Raw genomic sequence first — 13305 nt, 5'->3', positions numbered from 1 at the left:
ACATCCCGCTTTAACCCAGGCCAGAAGAAATGTTTCAAAATCCTATAATAAGTCTTAGTGATGCCCAGATGACCTGACAGCACATGATCATGCGCCAAACACAACACGTGCTGACGATAACAGGATGGAATGACAATCTGACACACTACATTCCATTCACTTTCATTTTCGGAATTTGGACACCATTTACGCATCAACAAATTATCTTCCACAAAATAGATTACCTTCTCCTGACGGATCTGGTCTGGAGAGACTACAGAGGCAAAACATTTGGCTAAAGATTCATCCTCCTTCTGTGCAACAATAATCCGTTCACGGGACATAGGCACACACAAAGTACTATTGTCTAACCTCAAAATGTCCGCGTTAAGGTGCCCCCTTGAAAAACTTGTATTTTCCGACGGTAACACATTTTCAGCAGATACGGGAACCATAAACGATTCGGATAAGTCAACGACATCATGCACTCTCTTTGCCTGAGCGCGCGTCAAAACGCACGCAGGAAAGGTATCAGGATAGCTCACTGATAACTCATCACAGGAAACAAAGTTCGGCTGATCCATAACTTCCAACACAGGCATCACTTTACCCCCGGCCAAATCATTACCCAGAATAAAAGAAACACCTTTTATGGGCAGTGAAGGACGTACTCCAACAGACACAAAACCGGTTACAAGGTCACTTTTTAAATGAACGCGATGTAACGGTGCTTTTACGAACCCCATTTCGATTCCCTGAACTAAAATACTCGAGCCACAAAATGACTGTTCAGACAAAGGCAAAGTATCTTCTACCATAAATGAGTGTGCGGCACCAGTGTCACGCAACATCTGAATCTCACGTTGATCTTCAGGTTTACCAGTCAATGAAATTAACCCCTTAAGCACAAACGGACTATAACCCGAATCAACACAGCTCAACCCAGCAATATCATCAGTATTCTCCATCACAGAATTAACAAACCCCACACTTTTAGACGGTTGTTGTTGCTGCTGCTTACGCTTCAGCGTTAAACAATCTGCAATTACATGCCCCTGCTTGTGACAGTAAAAACATTCCCTTACCTCTTTAAGACGTGGGGAAGGAGATTTCGCACGAGACGGTTGAGGATGAGTAGACTGAACCGAAGAATTTTTCTCAGGACGAGCTGAACTGAACACCGTTTTGTGCGTAAGCACGAATTCATCTGCCAGCACAGCTGCTTGCGACAAAGAATTTACTTTTTGTTCGTTCAAGTATACCACAACTCGTTCTGGCAAACACTTTTTAAATTCTTCCAACAAAAGCAATTCTCGTAACGAATTAAAATCTGTTACTTTACTCGCGTTACACCACTTATCAAAAAGATTCCCCTTTTCGCGAGCAAATTCTACAAAAGTCTGACTGGCAAGTTTCTGATGATTTCTAAATCGCTGCCTATAGGCTTCGGGAACCAGCTCATATGCACGGAGAATAGCAGACTTCACCGTATCATATTGCAAGCTTTCCTCTAACGATAATGTTGAGCAAACCTCCTGAGCCTTACCAACTAATTTGCACTGAAGCAAAAGGGACCACACATCTTTAGGCCAACGGAGGGAAGATGCGATACGCTCAAATGCGTTAAAATACGTATCCACCTCCGTTTCCCTAAATGGAGGCACTAGAGCAATATGTTTGCTAACATCGAAGGCTGGAGAATGATCGCCCGGGGATACCGCCACAGAAGCCTCAACACGGGGTGCCCGCTCAGCCGACCCAGAGGCCACCTTCAGTGCCTCCAGCTCCAGCTGTCGCAGCTTCACCTCCTTCTCAGCTTCTACCTCGAGCCTGCGCATTTCGAGCTTCAGGTCCATCTCAGCCTGACGCGCCTGGGCCCTTTCCTGTGCTTCGTACTGTAAACGAGCCAGACGGACTCTCAAACGTCCGTTCCCAGACCCAATAGAAGCAGGGGAGGACGGATCAAAAGGCGGCAAGACGGCCTTAGTCTCCGCCCCGACATCAACCTCGGCACCTGTCTCGCTCTGCTCTTCGTCCGACACCCCCTCACTAGAAACCCGCGCGCCAGCACCAAGTGGCCTGGTCTGTCGAGGATTTACGCCAGGTCTCGAAAAAATGTTGATCTCCACCAACCGTTCGAATATAGCATTCTTAATATCTTTCTTTAAAGCTTGCCTCACTACAACAATTTTATAGTGGTCCGCAATCTTCAGTAAATCATCCTTTCGACACTGATCAAACCGCTCTAAGGAAGGATGCTCAACAAACGACTGCAAATCAAACAAAGCCATCACTACTAATGTTACGAACCATACAGACAACAAAATACCACGCATCAGGCTACCCTGGAAAATACGAAGTCCAATCAAATCACTTTGCCACTAATACACTAATACAACCATAGTTCATATATATTCCTCTCAATGTCTTATGATGGGTGTTAAACATCCCGGACGAGCCCCCAATTGTTACGACCCCCGAGTTAGTCCAGGGGTTCGGGAGTCCAACATTTTAAAGATGACATTATAGAGAAACCTACATAAACCATGAGTTGTACAAAAAACCCTCTACAACCAGATTTACTGTGCAAAAAGCCAAAACCTTTATTTAACAAATAAGGTCAGTGGCAAAAGTGAAAAGAATTTAATCTATACGAATATAGATTAACATAAATGTAAAAATGGACATGTTATACAGAATTTCTGTAAGGTGGATAAAGTTAATAAGAAGAAAAGATAGACGTGGACGGCGCCAAAGAAAAGAAAAGAACAAAACCAAATGAAGTCTAGCTGTTAAATAACCTCTAATCCTAACTAAGAAAATAAAGAAGAAAATAATAATCTTCAGCGTCCAGGACGCCCTATCTAGTCTCCACTAACTAACAGAAGCAGAAATACAAAGTGTGGCGCTCGCCCCTACCCTAGTGTACTAAACAGAATCGAAAACCCCTGCGTGGTGCAGTGTATGTCACGTGACATGCTATCTGTCTATCTCTTCTCCATACTAGTAACCTACTGAGCTCTGTAGAGCAGGTCACATAAAATCAGAGAGTCAACACAGGGAGCATTCACTCATACTACTTAACATCACACCGAGTGAACGAGAACCATAACCTCAACAGGGTATACAAAGGGACAGCGTAACAGTAACAGAGAGCAGCGTGGTTTGAGTCTCAGCGAGCCGAGAGCTTGCGTGGAGACGTCTGGCGTGCACTCTTATTCCCCAGGTGGCCTGTTCCTATTGGCGATGGCGAAAAGAGGTGACGTCAGCGCCAACGATGATTGACAGGTCAATTGGCCAATCACGGGTACCTACAAAAGTGAAAGTAACCGAGAGAGAGAGAAAGCGGGAAAGAAAAACACAAGAACACACACGCGATACGGGAACGTAACAATAGGGAACAAAGCACCTTTCTGTTCGGCTGTAGTTTAAAGTATTCCCATATTTTGGATGATCGTGGTCTGGTTTTATGTGATAATATGTGTGATGTGTGACTTTGTGTCATTTTCACCATGAGCTGGAGCAGAAGCTGCCGTGACTCGATATTTAAATGTAAATAATGAATGTGACGCGTCGACGCTTTCCATGCATGTCGACGTATTTTTATAGTCGACGTAATCGATGACGTCGACGCGTCGCTGCGGCCCTACCTCAGGGTCTGAGAGAGTTGCAGTGACTGGCCAGCGCTGCTCCAGGAGTCTTTCTACCATGTAATAGGTACTATTCCATCGCGTACTGACGTCCTGGATCAGCTTGTGCTCTTTGGTGTTCAACATTTGCTGCTGCTTCTTCTTCAGTTTTGAATTTCCCAGCTCACTTCTCCTAAAGTGCTCAACTAGGTTTCTTGCAGCACCAGTTGCTTTGTTGATGCTGGACTCTTTAAAGGCACTGTTGATGATAAGTTAGAGGGTGTGGCCAGCACAGCAGACTGAAGACCAGCCGTGTTTTTCTTCCAGGAGTCGAGCTGCCGCCACCATGTTAGACCCGTTATCATGTACTATTGCTTTAATTTTGCTAGGCAAGATTTCAAATTTCTCTATCACCTCTTCCATCCATATCATGATGTTCGCAGCAGTATGCCTCTCCTCCAGGGGTAGAGTGGCAAGGTTCAAAGTCTTCATTTGCCAGTCTTTGGTGATGAAATGACAAGAAACTCCAAGATATGCCTCTGTCGCACGGCTGGTCCAAACATCACTTGTCAGTGTGATGGAGCTGTTTACCTCTTTTAGGATCTGCTTTACCAACACAAAATTTGATTTTTGAAAATATTTAACATGCAAAAACCTACATGTCAACAGAAACTATTCAACATACAAGTTTTACATTTTTAATAATTGCAGCTACTATGATTTTACCAAAACTAAGTTATGTATTTTAGCTATAAAAAAAATTATAAAAAAAATTACACACATAAATTTGTGATTTAAAAAAAAATATATGTCTGACTTTGTGTGCATTCTAAACAATTACCTTCAGAAACGTTGTATTGTATTTCTGCTCCATCAAGTGGGTAAAATGGGTTCTGGATGGCAGGATGTAGTCTGGATTGAACTGGGCTATCATTTGTTGAAACCCAGCACCATCGACAATGGAGAGCGGCCTCATATCGTAGATCAGCATCTGCAATACTGACTCAGTGAGTGCATTCGCCTGTAGTGGGGTGCACGTCTGCTTCTTTTGCAGAAAGAGGTTCATGGTGGCTCTCTTCTTCAGACTGCATGCATTTAATTTAAAATATATTTTGTCAGGCACAGTCGGACATAAGGTTAAATCCTTTTTTTTTCTTTTCTTACCGAAAATACGCTTATAGAATGTACAATATAGATCCAAAACAAAACGTATTGTAGGGCCCTGTGAAATCCGTTTTATTTTTCCCCAAATTCCGTTTTAATTTTTGGGAATTAGGTTTTTTTTTTACCCTTGACTGTTATTTTAGTTGTAAAAATAGTATGCTTTTAAAGTTAATGATTAAAATGTATTAAAAATACAAATAAATTAGGAATGACCTTAAATTTATTGAGGTAATACAGACATTTACGCAGTAGCCTTTTCAGGACAAATACTGCATGATGCAACATAATACTGCACTCTTCAACAACAAAATATGGTTATGAGCTTTAAACTGTCCAGTATAGTTATATAAATTATTAGTTTATATAAGTTTAATTGAAGTCACACTCTGTCTCTCAAGGAGTTCGCTTCGCTTTTGTCCAGTTGGGCGCCTCATAGACAGACGCGGTGTGCACGTTGTGTGTGTGTGTGTGTGTGTGTGTGTGTGTGTGCGTGTGTGAGCGAGAGAGAGACGCGTGAGTGAGAGAGAGACGGAGGGAGAGCGGGAAAATACAACTGAAAGAATACGCTACGTGTTAATAGTATTAAAAAACCGAAATGCAGTATGTGGCGGTGAATTAGTCAATGTGTGGGAAACACTGCATGAGTCACATGCGAAATGCTCGGCTCCGCACTAATGGCTTATAGCGTCGACCGAGTTTCTTAACTTTTAGCCGACGAAAGCAGAGCATTGATTTGATTTCAAAAGCATTGATTTGATTTCGTCATTGGAGCTGAAATGACGGGTTGAGGGGTTTGTGTCGCCCAGATTTGCTTCCCCCGGTCTGCATTTTCACCAGACGTGCGTTCATCTCCCACACAAAAACAGAATTTCAAACCAAATATGTAAAAATCCACGAAATTCCGCGTTAACACTAGCGGAAATCATAGGGAAATCGTTATCGCGGAAATCATAGGGCCCTAGTATTGACTTTCATGTTATTTAAATCTTACCGAGTCGAGTCAAACTCCGTTTCATTCAACTGTCCGACGTGCTTTCTTTTTAAATGTTCGTGCATCACCGAGGTGCTGCCGTGATATGCAAGGACTGCTTTGCAAACCATGCAGGTAATCTTTTTATTCGCCTTATCCAGGCTAAAATGCTCCCAAACTTTAGAAGTTTTGGTGCGCGCAGCTGCTGCGTTGGCCATTTCTGTATGTTAAGTTACTGCTCAGCAGAGTCAGAGAAGCTAATGCGCATGTGCGACTTTCGGCAGAGGTTGTAATGACGAGAGATGCCTCAGTCGGAAAAAAACTGGCGACAACGTCGACAATGAAATTCATTGTCGACTATTTCTATTATCGATTTTTGTCGACGAATCGTTGCAGCCCTAATAACAGACATCATCATCATTTCCTGTCATTAAACATAACAATATTGGTGGCCATACACTGATGAGAAAATGCGCGTCCGGTGTGCGATACCTGGAATTGTCCTAGACGTGGCGCGGCGCTACTCGTCCGGTGTGCGACCCCCTTAAATCAAAAATAGTCAGTCAAAACAGTTCCCAAAACCTACCACCATGTCTTCCATTTCAGTCGAAATCAAATAAGAAGGTATTTTCTGTCTCATTCAATGTATTCTCTCTTATTTGGCTCATTTCTTTGGAGAGTAACTCTCCTCGGTACTCCAGAACGAAGCATCCTTTCTCAATGCACGTGTTAGCAAACACACCTCTACCTAAAACAGAGATAGAGATGGCATGGTGTTGAATATTAGTGTCTATGTAGAAAATAAGTGGTTTATTCCATTGACCTGGCCTTTAAATGACATGCACACATCAATTACAGGACATGCAAACTTCTTCCAACATCTAGTCAGTTTACACATGTGAGAGCTGCTCATTCGGTTACACAGCCCATAACAGCAACTGTTCCAACAATAACCAATCATCTTAAAAATACCAGTAACATACCCACTGAAATTAGACTATTCAATGTAATACCGCTTTAATCTCCCAGTCGATTATTGGTCGATACGTTCTGGCTCAACCAAAATTCTTATTGGTTGATTTTTGGCCACATTCATTTCATCAGGTGGAAAACACTAATTACCAATTAGTAGGGGTGTGACTAGACGCTTCCCAGACAGCAAACTGACAGTGAATCAACGTGGAAACGACGTCTCTCATGACATTGAAACAACGTTGATTTTGCTCATCGAATTAACGTTGAACCAACGTCAGACGCGGCATTCTTCAAAGCTAAATGAAAATCGAAAATTGGTTTGCTTTCATAACGTTGAAACAACGCGTTGATTTCAAGTTGATTTTCCGTTAGTTTTGAAAGAATGACGCGTCTGACGTTGGTTTAACGTTAATTTGATGAGCAAAACAATGTCAGATCAACGTTGTTTCGATGTCATGTTTCCACGTTGATTCAATGTCAGTTTGCTATCTGGGTTATCTAATGAAACGACAGGGCTCGAGACTAACGGTGTCCTATAGTCCTGGGGACGATAGAAAATGTGTTTAGGACGAACAGAAATATTCTCCAGGACGCCTACAGGACGAAAGATATTTTTGTATTCGTGTTCATTTATTACTAGCCTATTAGGCTAACTTGTGCCAAATGCCAAAATTAACCGACCAAGCACTCAGTTTGCACAGAAATATGAGATTTTTCCCATCCTCACCGACCTCGTCATAAAGCCTGTATAGATGATCATTCGACGCCTCCTCGCCATAGACTGCTCCGCACGGTACATTGTCGATATACAAAATATTCCCATACTGCAGATTTTATTTATTTTTTCGGCGGGAGATAGAGATTCGCAGCCTCTGTCTCTGACATTTTCAGCGCTGTACAGGTATGAAGTCTAAGCAGTCAAAAGAAGTTGCATGCGGCAGTGCAGGTGAATTCTGGTTTAAATATATATTTTTTTAAACCGCGGATAAGCAAATGTGCACGATATGATAATCGTACATGTCAATATCGCAATAAACCGCCATACCGGTATACCATTACAACCCTACTTTTAAGACCCCGGGGCTACCCTGTCTTTCAAACCCTGTGCGTGCGCATGACATCTCTGCATGCAATTCAAGCCATCACGTGCAATTGTTTATATTATTTAGCATATTCCTCAAAAGTTTTTGTGATGATGTCACTAGTTGACAAAATAGTACTATTTTCATCATAGGCCATGATATTGCGCAGGTGCATGTGATGCAACGCTGTCAAAGCCAACAGACTCGTGTGTCAGACTCATTTCAGTGCAAAATAATTACCAGTAGGTCAAAAACTATTTAATATACTGCAAATAGCCTACTAGCTTTTTATGTTTATTTATAATGTATTTAGGTTGACAAGGCTACCAAGTACAGTGAGTACACAGCTAATTGAGTTAAGGGGTTTTTTTTCCCAAAGTAATTTTTTGTTGATTTCTTTTGTCAAAAATTTTAGGACTTCAGTCGACCAAGATTTTCTTTGGTTGATTACAGCCCTAGCTTTAACACATGCATTTTGTGCTATTATCTTATGACTTTATAACTGTTTTACATCAAGAGGGGATGTGGTTCTGGAACGATTCCCTATCTGCTACATTATCTTACTGAATAGGATGAAAGAAGCATTAAAATACTGTTACTAACCTTTATGAAAATTGATGAATCTCTCCTCAAAGCATGGTTTGTCTTTGCCAGACAGAATGTGTTTAATGGCATCCTCCACAGGACTAATTCGCTTCCGTTTTGACATGACATCCAGTTAAAATTTAAATTCTGTAAAGAAAAGTTAGAATGCAAACAATCATAAGCTAAATGACTAATATTGATTGTATGACAGTGACATAGCATATTGTTTGTGTCCAATCAATGTCCACCTGTTGCTGCCATAGATAACGCTTACTAGTAACACATACAACATCAATTTCTCTAAAAAAAAAAAAATATATGGACGAATAAATACGTATTAATAACAATTTAGTAGAGTTAGCCATTTTTAAATGGGCATGCGGTTGTTCTGTCGCCATTTTTGAAAATAGTCTTAAGAAATTAACTGCAACTAGCGAGCATTAGGCCTGTCGCAATAATCAATTTTGACTTAATAATGTTTGGTGACAAAATATATCGGCAATTATGTTTACATGATTATGAATGTCAAAAACATTTTGCAGAGCATGCTGTCGTGTCGTGTGTTCTCCGTGTCGGAGACGAAAGCCTCGGGAAAAATTAACTTGCCTCACACAGAGCGGTCATCAGCAGACTGTGCAAATTAAGTGCGTCATTTGAGACATTACGGGTTTCCAGAAAATTACAGAGTTTGGAAGAATAAAAATCCAAATGTACTCGATTTCAAAGCAGAGCGCAAAATGGTGCACAGAAAAAGCACGAAGACGACGAGTAGCAGCTAAGTTAGGCCTAAATACTTCGGTTAGCTAAACAGTAACGCTAACTTTAAGCCAATGCTCACTACCTGTCACGATAACTGCTTTTTGTTGTGCGATATTGTCTCAGAAATGGGCTAATGCGCGATACACAATATTATTGTCATTTGAATAAAATTTTATGCCACATATATATGTAATAGACCATATATTAAAGTATAATAATAAAAGTAGGCCTACACACTATTAAAAGACAACAGCAATTTGACGTTAATTCTTTAGATTAAGTAAAATGTAAAAAAAAAAAAAAAGAAGAAATATCCTACAAGCAAGCAACAGATGAAAGTTAGTAATTTGCTGGTCTGTACATAGCTATCAGTATTTTGTTTAATTGGTCAACATTTTACAAATTGAAAAGATAACAGTTTATAAAGCAAGCTTGTTGACTTCTGACTCTGACGATCTCCTCGTGCGAATGACGAACGCATCTCCTCATCGCGGATGGCGCCTAAATGTTTTCCCGGGTAAACTAACTTACGTCACTAAACCATTTCACAAGTAAAATTACTTTCCCTTAAAGAAAATGTTAAAACTTTCCATCTTCCAATTTGTATTATTATTATTATTTACCAGTAGCATTACAAAATAAAAACAAACTCTAAAACTGTAATTTTTAGAACTGTAATATATCTATCTAAAAAATCATAACATGATTCGGAAATACCTTATAATAATATTAATCCATAAAATAAATGGATGACTGTTGATAAGAAATTATAATAATTCTAGGCTACAAGAGGTTATTGAGAGGGATTGGCATGTTAATGGGCTTTGTGTGGTTTAATCTGCAAGTGGCTGAAAGGTCTATTAAAGAAGTTTATTTCAAAATTAAAATTAGCCCATGATTTACTCACCCTCAAGCCATAGATGAATGTGACTTTCTTCTTTCAAACGAATACGATCAGAGTTATATTAATAAACACCCTGGCCCTTCGAGCAGTGAATGGCAGTAAATTGCAGCCAACAGATTGAAGCTCAAAAAAATCTATCCATCATAAAAGTGCATCTGTCTATCATAAAAGTGCATCTATCTATCATAAAAGTGCACCTGTCCATCATAAGTGCATCTATCCATCATAAAAGTGCATCTGTCCATCATAAAATAGCATCTGTCCATCATAAAAGTGCATCTATCTATCATAAAACTGCATCTGTCCATCATAAAAGTGCACCTGTCCATCATAAGTGCATCTATCCATCATAAAAGGGCATCGGTCCATCATAAAAGTGCATCTGTCCATCATAAAAGTGCATCTGTCCATCATAAAAGTGCACCTGTCCATCATAAGTGCATCTATCCATCATAAAAGGGCATCGGTCCATCATAAAAGTGCATCTGTCCATCATAAAAGTGCATCTGTCCATCATAAAAGGGCATTAATCCATCATAAAGGTGGATCTATCCATCATAAAAGTGCATCTATGCATCATAAAAGTGCATCTATCCATCATAAAAGTGCATCTGTCCATCATAAAAGTGCATCTATCCATCATAAAAGTGCATCTATGCATCATAAAAGTGCATCTGTCCATCATAAAAGTGCATCTATGCATCATAAAAGTGCATCTATCCATCATAAAAGTGCATCTATGCATCATAAAAGTGCATTTGTCCATCATAAAAGTGCATCTGTCCATCATAAAAGGGCATTAATCCATCATATAAGTGCATCTGTCCATCATAAAAGTGCATCTGTCCATCACAAAAGGGCATTAATCCATCATAAAGATGCATCTATCCATCATAAAAGTGCATCTGTCCATCATAAAAGTGCATCTGTCCATTATAAAAGTGCATCTTTCCATCATAAAAGTGCATCTATGATCTGCATCTAAAATGTGAAGTGGTGCTTGCAATGGCAAAACTCTCCACTCGGTTGCTAGACTGTGGTACATGATTGCATACGAGCCAACAAACATGTCTGTACAATGTTCTGGTGCTGAGATATGGCTTATTCATGTCGTCCAGGTGGAGGTGTTACTTTTAGCTTGTGATACTGTAAAGAACTGGTTGTGCTGGCAAAATTCTAGGTGTGTATCGGCTGTGAAGATAAGACTGGGGTAGGATAAAGTTATCTGCTTTTGCAGATCTTTTGCAGTTTTTGGGTGGATCCCAAAAACAAGCATCTGCTATCAATATCCAGATGATAGCATTTTCAATTTATGCATTTAATTATTATTAGTATTATTGAATTTTCATTATTAGGGGAGGCCTATAGGCTAATTTTATAATTAAATTGATCCGCTATTATAATTAATTTGCCACGCAATATTTTCACAGCACATAACCAACATGCTGTGAGGATAATAAAATATTACATAATCTTACTCCTCATTAAAAATTGTCTGAAACATTTAGGTCGATTACAATAAGTTATAGGCATATAAAATAACTATTAACAGTCAATAATATGTCGAACATTGCCATAATTAATCATCAATGAAAACAGGCGTTACATCGCAGGTGGCTTGGAAGACGTGGGTAATATTATCCATATTGCAACACGAACTGGAGGTAAGCAACAGTAATTTGTAGCTAGTTGGAACTACAGAACTTAAAGATCTCCCTCTTTTAATTTTAATTTTAATTTTATTTTTGCTGCAGATGAAATGGTTAAACTTCTGTTTTCGTGTAGGCGCAGTGAGGGAAAAAACACTGAGTTTAGGGCAATCGGTTCGTAGCTTTGCTTTAACTGTGCGATATAGTCACGAGGAGCGACCAAAATTTCTGACATGCCAGAAATTCATCCGACCATCCGATTGTCGATCGTGAGAGGTTAATCGCCTCTCGTTTCTCCCTGTACACTGCACGAACACTGCACGACAAACTACGCACGACAAAGCTGAAAATCGGTCCGACACGAAAATGAGTCGCACGAGTCAGAATTCGGCTCAATCGTACGAAAATCGCACAGTGTATGCCCGCCTTTAGGGCGAGGGAATACCGTCGTTTTTTGTCAAAGAAACAAATAATAATCAGGAAGGCTTTTGAACGGTGGAGAGAACTCAATGAATTGAACATTTTTCAATCAGACGCCGAGGTTGCACTATTTCTTCTGGACAGGTGAGTCGCTTCTACTTCTTCTTTTATATGAGCTGCGTGGGAAAATATAATTCTTTAAAAAAACGTGAGCGAAGCTCGACTAAACTTAGCTCCAGCGAATATCAGATTGTCGGGATTTAGTGATATAAAAATAATAACAATAAGTAATAATAATAATAAGCAGTTATAATATTATTCCAGATAGCTGTTGTGTTTTCCCCATTACATTAGATCTGTAGCTATATGACTGATTCTGGTACGTTTTATCATACAGCTGCTTCCAGTGAAGCACCAGCAAAACTAGTCGTATGATACAACATGGCTCGACTGCAGATTTTATATTATTATACTTTGTTATCCAAAGCAGCCAAGTTCACATTTTACAGTTCACAGAATGAGACATCATTGAGGCAGGCCGTCAATCTGAAAATAGTGTTTTTGTCGCTTTAAGAAATACGCGTGCATGATCGTTTTTTTCATGATGCATGAAACGGGAGGGAGGGGCGAGCTAACTACGTTTGGGATCTTGCCTCAAACACAAACAGAAGTGACGTTACCCACAATCGCTCTTAGTACCAGTTTTTGAAATTGTTCCTCTATGTTAGCAGTAAATATAGTTAAATAGTACATTACTATACAATATTAATATAGTTGAGTATAGTATAATATAGTATATTTAAGTAAAACCATGTAACTTACTGCTGAATTGAATAAAGCCTCAGACTGGTTAACTTCAACTTCAGCTTTGTCGACTGTGTATATTCAGGTTTCAGCAGTTCTCAGCTCAGACTTACACACACTGCTACTGTTTCTTTCGGACACATTTGATACGGAGAACCGATGAGCTGGAGATACTAAGCATGCGTGATGGTAATAAAACATGAACACGGGTGAACTGAGGACTTGAATGATGGGGTGAATTTATGAATGCAAATTACTTTATTTTAATTTTGTATTGTATATGTATTGTTTATCCACCTTGGAGATAGAAGTGACGTCATTACGTAAAAGAACTGGTGAACCGTTTTTTTTTTACCAGTTGGTGGAAAAGAACCGAACTTCCCGT

Source organism: Pimephales promelas, chromosome 2, assembly GCF_988280905.1.
Source record: "Pimephales promelas chromosome 2, fPimPro1.hap1.1, whole genome shotgun sequence".
Lineage (NCBI taxonomy): Eukaryota > Metazoa > Chordata > Actinopteri > Cypriniformes > Leuciscidae > Pimephales > Pimephales promelas.
The sequence above is the reverse complement of the archived record's forward strand: the minus strand, read 5'-3'. Positions refer to the sequence as shown.